This window comes from Canis lupus, chromosome 18 (assembly GCF_048164855.1).
Source record: "Canis lupus baileyi chromosome 18, mCanLup2.hap1, whole genome shotgun sequence".
Lineage (NCBI taxonomy): Eukaryota > Metazoa > Chordata > Mammalia > Carnivora > Canidae > Canis > Canis lupus.
This window is the reverse complement of record NC_132855.1, coordinates 37,049,867-37,062,532: the sequence shown is the minus strand read 5'-3', so window position 1 is coordinate 37,062,532 and position 12,666 is coordinate 37,049,867. Positions and strand designations below refer to the sequence as shown.

Sequence of the window (12,666 nt, the reverse complement as noted above, 5' to 3'; positions counted from 1 at the left end):
TAGCATCTCAGAATTAAAGAGAACAAGCAATGGGACATGGTCATCTTTGAATTTCACTTTTTAAGATGGATATCAGGTCAGGGAGGCAGTATGCTACAATTAAGATTGCATTTAAGGGAATTTATAAGTAGAATGAACCTTCACTTTGTGAGAAAGGATTGTGAAGAGTAAAATTTCTGGGTCAGGCATATCATTAACATAAAAGATATATTCTCATAGACCTGGTCTTTGTTTAGAAGAGGGGTAAAGGGACAGATGATTGAAAAGGATGACTATTAAAAGTCACAATATCTCAGTTTTGCTACTTAGGGTTGGAGCTGCTGAGTCAGCGATTGCTTTGGAAAGAGATTGTATATACAACAGGAGTGACTTCTCTTAGGAAATAACTTTGTTGCTTACTACAGAAAAGATCTTGACTTAGCATGGAACATTAGTAGGATGGATTTGTCCATGGCCTTCAACTAACTGGAGAAAACACTTTTTAACTTTTTAAATTCTTGATCTATTTTTTTTTTTTTTGTTCCCTGGAGATTAGATAGAGACCTTTACAGTAGTTTCCTCTTCTCATGAAAATATTAGTGCCCTATTACTCTTTCATATTTTTCATTATTAACATATTTCACCGGTGTTACTTTGTTAGAAGATATAGACTAGCATTTTTATCTTTAAAAAAAAATATTTAGTATTATTTTTTTAGAGGGGGGCGGGGCAGAGGAGAGAGAGAAAGAGAATTCTAAGGAGGCTCCATGCCCAGCGAGGAGCCCAACATGGGGCTTAACCTCATGACTCTGAGATTATGACCTGAGCTGATATTGAGAGTTGGATGCTTAAACTGAGCCATCCAGGTGCCCCTGGACTAGAATTCTTAATTCTTATTCAACATATCAAATCACAAAAGGATATGTAGAGTATAATCTCATGATAAATGGTGCTTACCATAATGTTAACACTGACATTTTTTCCTGAGAGAGGAATTATAGGTAATTTTTATTTATTTATGTTCTGCTAACCTACAGTGTGGCCATAAAAACTGAAAATGTAAATAATAGTATTTTACCATGTTTACAGTGTCATAACAATAAGCCATTTATTATGTATTCCAAACTCAGTGGCTGCCCTAATCATTTCTTGTTATTTCTATGGGCAATGTGTCCTCTTTGTACTGAGAAGAAAGAAAAATAAGTTATTAATATATTTGTAGTCACATTGAAATTGCACTAATTTGTAATAATTGTGCTTTGACATGTACAAAAACTCTGCTTCTGTTTGACATTGTGCAAGTCATTTAAACACTTGGGGACTGTTTCCTCATCTGTTTATAATAAGGGACTGCATTAAATGATCTCTAAGGTCCTTCTAAAATTGTGTGATTTTGCGAGTGAATATTTTTCAAAGTACTTTCATATTCATGATTTCATTTGATTCCCAGAATGCCCAGTGAGGGAGATAAGATCAATGCTATTTTACAAATGAGGGGCTGTATCACAGAGGGGTTGGGCGCTTTGTCCAAAGTCACCCTGAATCAGTATCCAGCCTGTGTGAAGACTGTGGCTGTCCTTTGGATCCACATTTCTGTCACTGGGCTGCCTGCCTTTTTACCTCCAGTTCTTTCAGACACTCTGGCTTCTGGAAATGTTATAGATGCCATCCTCCTGGGTGGGCCCAACTGGCTGGTAGGAAGAGACTCTGGCTAGGACACCAAGAGTGCCCCTATGGCAAGGGAGGAGATAGAATAAATCACCAGGCCAAGGGAGAGGAGTCACTGATTGCAAATCATCCCTCTCAGCCTAATAAGGAATGAAACTAGGTTATGGAGGAAACCTGCTCATTGGCCACAGCAGATTTCCATTTGCCTAATGGAGGCAGAAAGCTCGAATACAAGGATCTGGACTACAGGATGGAAACTTGTGTGTGGTATAGTACTTGGTCCCAGCTTTCCAATAGGCTTCTAGAAGTTTAGAAAAACCGTTACTGCTCTGATGCTACGGTTTCCCTGTAGTTCAACAGCAGAGCCAATCTACCTTCTCATTGAGACATCACCTTGTGGATCTCACATAAGAAGGGTTGATTATTAGTGCTATGTGCTGCCCTCCAATTCCAGAAGCAGAGAAAGATCTAGATGGGGCCAAGAGCCACTCTTCCAGTTATGGTGTTTAGACATGACATAACTGATGCTCCTTTTCCCTTTTTTTCCTATCACTGTACCTGGAGTTTTCAGGGAACAAATTTTGGATTAATTCTTCCGTGTGGGAAAATGGTCACTGTCATGTGCTTAGAACTGTAACTGCTCTAGCAGTGCAGCTATTCCCGACCAGGGCTTGAAAATCATTGACTCAAGCAGGCTGCATCGTCTAAGTTAGTTGTTCCAATGCATTACACCCAAGCTGTGTTATCCATCATAAATGTACAAGAAAGCCTTTTTCCCACTGCTATTGATTTTTGCATGGTGAGTATTTGTCTGCACTCCTGACAGGATGACAGTTGGCTGACATTGCTAAGCTGAAATGTCCTTTTACACCTCTTGTAGTCTAAAACTGGCATGGGGGTGGTAAGATTCAGATTAAAACCCACTTAAATAATTGCTCTCTTATTGGCTTTCCCCCCATATCACTTATTATTATACTGTACTGTCAGTTCCAGCATCTTGTGTCCCTCCACTAAACTTTAGTCCTATTTTTTTTCAGTGCTTCTTCTTATGCTGTGTTTTCTGTATAAATAAGGTTATATTCTCATTTACTAGATTCTGAAGTCATTCTGAGGCAGTAGACAGTGACTTGAGATAGATATTAAAGTGTCACACTTTTCTAGGAGAGGAGGCAAGTTGCCAAACCCCAGCAATGATAGACCTTCTATTTAGTTAACTTTTTAGTCCAATTAGACTCGTCTAGATGAATCTACCCCAAAAGAACAGACATTTTCAGCTCGGGCCGGATGTCATTTCCCGTTTATAGGCTACTCAGATTTCATTTTCCACTTGAACTGCTGTAGGTATCCTGAGCTCCCTTCAAACTACCCAGGGGCTTGATGAATAGCTGGACTCACCAGTGAATGGACAGCTCATTAGCCAATCTGTGACGGCCTGCTGTGACTATCTGGAACCAAGAAGCTGGGTTTCTAATGGCGGATGGCCAATTAACAGCAGAAAGTACCCTCATGAATTTTAACTGTTGCCTTGTCAGAAGGCTGAGTTCGATGTTCTTTTTTTTTTTTTTTTAATTTATTTATGATAGTCACAGAGACAGAGAGAGAGGCAGAGACATAGGCAGAGGGAGAAGCAGGCTCCATGCACCGGGAGCCCGACGTGGGATTCGATCCCGGGTCTCCAGGATCGCGCCCTGGGCCAAAGGCAGGCGCTAAACCGCTGCGCCACCCAGGGATCCCCGATGTTCTTTTTCATGGTGTTTACTTGCCTTATGATAATTGGGAACATGGGAGGACTTGGTTGGAATTAAGAACCAGGTGAGCGAAGACAGTTCTAGGGGTCGTGATGATTGTTATGAGTGCTTTGCATTATTTTTTTCTTTCTCTTCAATTGGTATAATTTTCATCACAAGTTTCCATCAAATGGGTGTTGGGAGGAAGGATACAGAAAAAGTAGTAGCAACATCACTTTCAATTTTATTAATTATTATTATTATTATTGCATTAATTGCACAAATTATGGAAATATAGAGAAGCCTAGGAAAGAAGAAAATCTCTCATAATCCCATCACACAGTAACTCATGCTAGCATTTTTTTCTACATCCTCTTGTCTCTAGGCCTTTGTCTCTATATTCATCTATTTCTCACATGCATCTAATATAACACATACACGAGTACCTTAAACTCTATATGTTTAGACATATTTACAAAAATGAATAGATACTCTGCAAACTGTTTCCAAACCTTCAGTTATAGTTGATTGTTAAATTGCGACCACCTCCCTCATATCATTACATGTATTAGGAGCCATGATTTCAGTAGTTGCCTGGTAGCTCACAGAGTTTTATTTAACCCAGCTCTAAACATTTTCCTTTTTCCATCTACTTTACTCATCCAAGTCCATACATTTCCATTTTTCTTTTTTCCAACCTCACTTTCATGCACCTCTCTTTAGCTTTAGGACATTATCTGCCTGCCACTGGCTTTTTCCTCTCTCTTAGCTGGAGTTCAAGATGAATGCATCATGAAGCTGCGGCCGCACTAGTTCTTCCATGAACTTTCTCCTAAGGTGAGCAGAATACATGGAACTGAAGCCTGAGTATAAGGAGAGAAGCAGGTGTGAGAGAAGGGATGTCCCTAGCGAGGTCCTGGTGCTCCCACTACCTCTACTGATGGGAGGCCAACCTTGGTTGTTTTCTTGCATAGTTTTCCTGCAGTGTGCTATTCTTTTGCTTTTGCTTCCACCTTTCTTAACTCCTTCTTCAGAAATACTTAAATGTCAGCTGTTTAAATCTTGGGACGAGAGCTCTAGGATATGAAGCCTGATTTCCGTTCTGACCTGTCCCCCACAAACTCCATTTAAGCTCTTCTGCTTGGTCTTTTCAGGGGGATTCTGAGGGACTTTGTGCTTCCTTCATTGTTCCCTTTTCATGAGAGTCTTTTTGTTCCCTAACCAGACTATAAAGTTGTACCACTTAGCTCTGGTATAAAAGTAATGGATCATTTGGGAAGATTTGGGGTTATGTATATGAGGACAAATGTAGACATGATTTATGATTATATCATAATTAAAGAAACCCAGGGGGACGCCTGGGTGGCTCAGCAGTTGAGCGTCTGCCTTTGGCCCAGAGCATGATCCTGGAGACCTGGGATTGAGTCCCACATTGGCCTCCCTGCATGGAGCCTGCTTCTCCCTCTGACTTTGTCTCTGCTTCTCTCTCTGTGTCTCTCATGAATAAATAAAATCTTAAAAAAAAAAAAAAAGAAAAAAAAGAAACCCAGGGATTGGAGAGCCTCTTTAAGAAAGCAGTGGTCAAACTGAAAAGCCACCTAGACCAAAAAAGAGCCCATTGTGAATCACATGAAGCTAGCTGCTTTCCTATGCTTCTCTTTACTGCCTACAGCATGGTAATCAGAACTGAATATAAGAGAAATTTTAGTGTTCAAAGTGTTTCTTTTTAAGACTTAGTCACAGTAAAATATTATCTCAAACAGGGTTCTAGATTCTAGGATCCTTATCTCTGTTTCTCTTCCAGCTAATAGCGATGTCCCCCACCCCTGCCTAACCTTTCTAGTTGTCTCTCACTTTGCTAACAGGGAGTGTTTTTGTTTGTTTGTTTTTAGGGCAATGGAAGTGGGGGTGAGTCTGAAATGATACTAACATTATGTCATTGATCTTGAAAATAGTTTAAATTCTTCTGCAGCAGGTTTCTTAATTCTCTGTCTGAAATATTTTGTATTCCCTTCTCCCATTATATATGTATTTAAAAGAAGTTCATGAAAGAAGTTCATGACTATGGCACTTGCTCTTAGCTGCCCTTTGAGTGATATTAATGAGGGTGAGAAAGTCCCAGTTATTTTCTCTATCACCTAATCATCCTCTTCTCTGAAGTACTTGACCTACTTTAAATTTTTTTTGAATTTTATTTAAATTCCACTTAACATACAGGTGTGGAATTTCTTGATTCAGAACTTAATATAACACCCAATGCTCACCCTTCTTAACACCCATCACCCATTTAACCTATTTCCCCATCCACCTCCCCCTCTGGTAACCCTCAGTTTGTTCTCTATAGATGAGAGTCTGTTTTCTGGTTTGCCTCTCTCCTCCAGCTCCCACTATGTTCATATGTTCTGTTTCTTAAATTCCATACAGGAGTGGAATCACAAAAATCCACAAAATCATATGATATTTATCTTTCTCTGACTGACTTATTTCACTTAGCAATATATTTTCTAGCTCTATCCATGTTGTTGCATATGGCAAGATTTCATTCATTTTTATGGTTGAGTTAATATTCCATTGTTTCATTTCATTCTTTATCCATTCATCAGTCAGTGGACATTTGGGCTGTTTCCATAATTTGGCAATTGCAGTTAATGCTGTTATAAACTTTGGGGTTCATGTATCCCTTTGAATCAGTAAAAAAAAAAAAAAATTTACTATCCTTTCAGGCCTAGGTTTGTGTCTTCATGTTCCCGGCACAGATATACTGTTGGCTGTCTCCTTACAGAACCCTCTTACCTAATCATTTCTTATCTGATATCAGACTAAATTCATTTTCTTCCCTTTCTAACAGTATTCAAATATTCACTCACTTCCTTTTTCGTCAAGACTTCCAAATTCATATTTGGTATTAGTAGTGTTATTAACAATTTTTGTGTTATTTTAGTTTTTTTTAAATGATATTTTTATACTGAAGTTCCTAGGATCTGACATCCTTAAATGCCACTCTATGTATGCTTTCCCTTAATAAAGATAATAAATTTTACATTTTAAATCTAACAACAGTGTAGAACTATTCCTAGAGCTGATTTCTGGAGCAGGTTACAAATGTCTTCCCTCCCTATGCTCACCCCTCATTTATTTCAAATGGATAGTTGCCTGGGGATTTTAGCTAAAGGAGGATATCTACGTTCAAATATGGTCACTTTTTTTGTGAGACTTGGGGCTTGTCTGTATGTCACATACTACCTCAAAATGCATTGTGCATGTATAGTTTGGGAGAGTGAGCAGATTAGGAATTCCTTCTTTTCTTGGCTCTAGAATGGAGACAACAGTCTGAGATATAACTCTAAGGAGGCACTCCCCTGGTAGGTGACCTGGGATGGCAAACTCCCACAGTTCTCATTAGTAATTAAAAAATAGAAAATTCTGATCGGCCCAAAGAATGGTATATTTCTCTGCTTTGTGTTTACTTATCTTTTCTTGGTTTTTAATAGTTATGTTGCTGGAGTGCAAGTGACTGATGGTTATAAGTTATCACTTTAGCTGAATGAATATGTATTTCCTTGAGGCGAGAATGGCTGGGGAAACAGTAGTAATTCTCTTTCCTTCTTACCTTTTTGCGTAGATACACATATTAATGTCCTATAGGACAGAGTGAGCTATACAGCTAAAAAAACGGATATGCAAATATACCTAATTTTATCACATCTTTAATGAGCCTCTTAATATAATTCTACATTTAATGGCATATTAGTGCTTGAGTTAGACCAATGCTTTTTTTTTTTTTTTTTTTGAGTTTAAGCTGTATAGCATGATGGCTTGATTTACATATATTGTGAAACAATTACCATAATAGGTTTTGTTAACATCTCTCATCTCATATAGATATAATAAAAAGAAAAAACATTTTCTCCTTGTATGCAAACTCTTAGGTTCTACTCTCATAACATCTTTCCTATATATCATGCAGCAGTGTAAGCTATTGTCCTTAATGTTATACATGACATCTCTAGTACTTATTTATCTTGTAACTGGAAGTTTGTACCTTTTGATCACCTTCTTCCATTTTCCCTTCTTCCCAGTCCCCACCTCTGGTAATCACAAATCTAACCTCTTTTTCTATGAGTTTGGTAGTGTTTTTTTGTTTTTGTTTTTTGTTATTGTTTTTGTTTTGTTTTGATTCTACATGTGAGTGAGATCATATAGTGTTTGTCCTTCTCTGACTTATTTCATTTATCATAATGCCTTCAGGGTCATCTGTGTTGTTGCAAATGGTAGGGCTTTCTTGCTTTTTTTTTTTTTAAAGATGTATTTATTTATTTGAGAGAGAGATAGAATATGTTCAGGGTGGAGAGGGGCAGAGTGAGAGGGAAACAGAATCTCTAGCAGGCTCCTCACTGAGTGAGGAGTCCAATGTGGGGCTTGATCCCAGGACACTGAGATGATGACTTCTGATTAAATGAAGAATCTGATGCTTGATTAACCCAGGTGTCCCTTCCTTTTTTCTTTATGGCTGAATAATATTCCATTGTACATATACATCCCATCCTTTTCCGTTCATTGATTGATGGACAATTATGTTGTTTCCATGTCTTGGGTTTTGTAAATGATGCTATTATGAACATAGAGATGCAGATACCTTTTTTGAGTTAGTGTTTTTGTTTCCTTTATATATATTCCCATAAATGGAATTATTAGATTATATGGTAATTTTATTTAAAATTTTTTAAGGAACCTCCATACTATTTTCCATAGTGACCATATCAATTTACAATCCTACCAGCAGTGCAGAAGGGTTCCCTTTTCTTCATATCCATCCTAGCATTTGTTATTTCTTGTCTTTTTGATGATGGCCATTCTATCATCATGAGGTGATACCTCATTGTGGGTTTAATTTGCATTTTCTTGGTGACTTGTAATATTGAGTATCTTTTCATGTACCTGTTGGCCTTTTATGGATCTTCTTTGGAAAAGTGTCTAATTAGATTCTTTGCCCATTTCTTAATTGTGTTATTGGTTTTGTGGTATTGAGTTGTGTGAATTCTTTATATGTTTTGGTATCAACCCATTATCAGATACATAGGCCAGTGATTCTTTTTTCTTTTTAAGATTTTATTTATTTATTCATGAGACACACACACACACACACACACACACAGGGAGAGAGAGAGAGGCAGAGATACAGGCAGAGGGAGAAGCAGGCTCCATGCAGGGAGCCTGATGTGGGAATTGATCCCAGGACTCCAGGATCACGCCCTGGGCTGAAGGCAGGGACTAAACCCCTGAGCCCCCAGGGATCCCCTAGGCCAGTGATTCTTAATAGGAGTCACCTTTTGCTGCAGAGGTGTTGATGGGAGGATGGCTATGTCAAAATAATGTGGAGAACTGTTTGACGTCCTGTCTTAAGGACACATGTTTACTGAGCTGAAAAATCATCACTGACTAGTTACCCTATTGTCTGTTGCTGTTTCATCCATTATATATGTTGTGGTAGAAGAAGGTTGAGGATCACAGAAGTAGGTTTTCTTCAAGGTCTTCATTATAATTACCTATTTGATTTTTTGACTCCCCTATTACATTGTAAATCTATAATGGCCTAGACAATGTCTGTTCCATTAATCATTCAGTTTATTAATCATTAATTATCTTACTAAAAATTTGACCTATTGCACATATGTTAGAGTTAACTCACTAGATATTTATTAAATGAATAAAAGAATGAATGCATGGTGATTGGGGAAACACTGTAGATGGAGATTTCTCTGAGGTTTAAGTTGGATTGTTTAGTCAGGCATCACTTGCATGAACACTTGCAAAAATTTACCACTTTTCCTACCCCCTCCAAAAAAAATCTACCAGAAAAATATAGTTAAAAAGAATAAAAACTGTAATGTATTATTTAAAAATAAGCTGAAGATTAAGAAAATGGCTCAATACATGGATCAATCAAAGCAAAATAAAAAATACTTAGAAATGAGGGAATGTAACTTAGGAAAGAATCAGAAACAAAAGAAAAATCAGTTCAGAAATGAAGACTTAACTAGAATAAACAAAAATGAATCAACACAACAGAGACTTCCTTAAAAGAAATGTAAAATGAAAAGGAGGGATATTTTAATGGTTAAAAGGAAATGAAGGAAAGAAGTAAAGAAGTGTTGAAGAAAGAAGATCCAACATGAGTAGAATAGGAATCTCTGAAGAATTAAACCAAGAGAACAGACCAGAATAAATTCTAAAAACTATAATTCAAGGAAGTTTTCCTGAAATTCAAAAAGGATTTGAAACTACATATTGGAAGATGTACCTGAGAATATCAATCCAAAATGAATAATGCCAAGACATATTCCAGTAAAATTTGGTGAATAAAATTGCTTGAACATCTTGACAAAACAGAAAGAGACTTATAAGGGAAATAAAATTAGATCATCATACTTTTCTTTTACAGCGATGTTTTATGTCAGAAGAAAATGGAGTAAAATATCTAATAAATTCAAAGAAAGGAAAATGTGAGCTGAAGATCTTTATAGGTAGAAAAATTGGATTTCAAGTATAAAGAGCACAGGCTATGATTAACATATAGTGACCCAAAGAGTATGATTCTGAGGAATAATCTTGAGAATGAACTTCAGGCAATGAAAATAACTAGATGGACATTGCTGTGAGAACATGATGAGTATTAAAGATATAGTTACTTATAAAACTAAGGCTAACTGAGGGCCAGAAGGGAGCAAGTATTTATGAAATAGTATGCTATAAAGTGTAGATAAAGGCTAACTATAAACATGGGAACACAAATGCAGAAAGCATATGCAAATAGACATTTCAAAACTGTTCTCATTAATTATATTGGTGGTAATAGTATTAGTATTGGTATTCTGAGACACTTATTCTCCTAATAAGGGAAAAAATACATGAGTAATTATGTAATATTCTATCATCCCATGTGTCTTTGAGAATTATAGTTTTTGGTGTGGAATGTAGTATTGAAAGAGTTGAATAAAAAGCCCTATGTTCTTGAATTGCAGGTATCAATATTAACCTATGAAATACTGCATATGTATAAATGTATGTATGTGTATCCATTTCTTATCTCTGTCTATTAGAGAGGCCCAGAAACAAAAAGCAACCCAGGGGGCAAATGTACATCTAACATCCAGATTGTGGTGGTTCTGAAATAATATTTAAATAACATTAAAATAAAGTAGGACTTGGAGAATTAGGTAATTTTAAGTCTGGGGCAAGAAATGTATAAGATTAATTTGGCACATCGTGTCATACCATATCAAAGACTACTGGGTCATGTCAAAAGAACTCAGGAACCAACTTAAGAGCTTCCCATTGGGACAATTTAAGCTTTAAAAGAAATAATAATTGCAATTGAATGAAAGTCTATAAATTATGCTTAAAATTACAAGTACATAATTGTATTTAAAAAAACCTAGCTACTTTCAGAAGATCCTAGAGAACCACTTGATTTTCTTGAAAATAGATAAGCAGAGGGAAATAATCAAACATTTATCCTGCCTTTCCAACATGAAACACTGGGAAACCAAATAGTTGATGAGCATTTATTTATAAACTATTTTAACTAATAAATGGAAGATAATGGGTAAAATTTCATTATCACCATTTTGCAAACCACAAATGAATTACTGGGTTTACGTATTAAGGCTCAACAGCTGCTAACAGTAAAAAAGATAATCAGACATTAAGTGCTTTTTGATGAAAGACCACACTAATTAGAATCTTTGCAAAGGATTGGAATCCAAACCTGGTCATGGTTCTGGATCCAGCTGCCAATTTTCAGGAAATATGCAGGACAGAGGGACATGTTGAACTGTACCATGTCCATCAGCAATATCTGGACTGTGAGAAATTGCAGGTTAAATGCCCAGATCCTTGAATAAATAAATTAAAAGGCAAAGAAAAGGATAGTTGAGAAACTTGTACATTAAAAGAGAGTTAAAAAATGTATCACGTTTAATAAAATGGGCAAGGCTAAAATATGAGGTCTAAGAATGTGCACTTAAGTAAAAAAATCATAAAAAGTGATTCCTATAAAAATTAGGATAGTGGTAACTTTTGGGAGGTGGACAGTTTGAGATATGGATGCTACACATAGATGGAGTACCTTAGGTGGCTGGCAGGTCTATATTTTGACTTAAGTGGTGGTTGCAGGATATCTGTGTTGTAATAGCTCATTAAACTACATATGTTTTTGTGGTTTTCTGTAAAAAGTTTAGAAAAAAGAAAATAAGATTGCATGGGATTTTTGTTTCCTCTTCTAAGTAAATTCTGCGATTCTTCCTCTGCTAATCTATGTGGTCTGAGATCTTATTAATGGCTAAAGTCCAGAGACTCTTAAAGTAGAGGACAAATCCATCTTTACATGAGAGTATACCCTATGCTCCAGAGAGTTGACATGGTTCAAAACAGACATAATTTCCTTTTGAAATCCAGCATTTTTCTGCATTTTATGTTCCTCCAGGGAAAACACCGTGACTTTATATGCTTGTTGTCATCCGGAAGAATTTCTAACACTGGGATGCCAGGGAACTGGGCAATAAATCTCAGTGGACTAAACCACTGCCCTAAGTGGCTTACTCATGCCTTAGTACTCCCTGAATAGCTGATAACAATGACTGCAAGCTGTACTTTCCAGAAGCTAGAGTTGATCTTTATTTAATCTATCTATCCATTGTGTGAAGGTGGCCACCTGGGAATTGTAAGAAGAAAAATGAGTCACCAAGACTTTATACATTGTGGAAGGCAAACTCTCCTTTTCCCACAAGCAGTTCTAGAAATTAAATCTTGTTTTCCTTAGTGATTCACTAAGTGTTTGCAATCATGGTCTACACATTTAGTCATTGTCAAGATGGATGTTTCTAAAGGAATTATTTTTTTCATTTCATGGTGAGATTCTTTTTATCTTCCAGACACTTCAATTACTGATAGAAACTGGACATGAAATGTTCAAGTAGTGAGGTTTCATTTGTACATTGGTGCTCAGGGATGAGACTCCCATATGTACTGGGTTGTTTCTAATGTCTGAGGAGCCACAGCAGCCCCTTTTGTGGACATTGATTAAGACTTCTGAAACTCCATTCAGGGTCTACCTTTTCAGTTAATATAAAAAAAAATAAAAGAAATACCCTGGGATGATTATACCAGTCAACACTTTTCTTCCTTCTTTGCAGAACTCATATAGAATAAACTGCTTCATAGATAATGCCAGGGGAACTAGAGAGGGCTGCAGGCACATTTTTGCATTAGGTCATGGAGCAGATATTAGAGA

At 36.8% G+C, this 12,666-nt stretch overlaps 1 protein-coding gene across 1 annotated transcript in view; it reads left to right on the top strand.

Annotated features, from left to right (window-relative positions):
• NXPH1 (neurexophilin 1) overlaps nucleotides 1–12,666 on the top strand; it is a 304,178-nt gene that overhangs the window by 50,238 nt on the left and 241,274 nt on the right. The gene's annotated exons all lie outside the window — the stretch shown is intronic.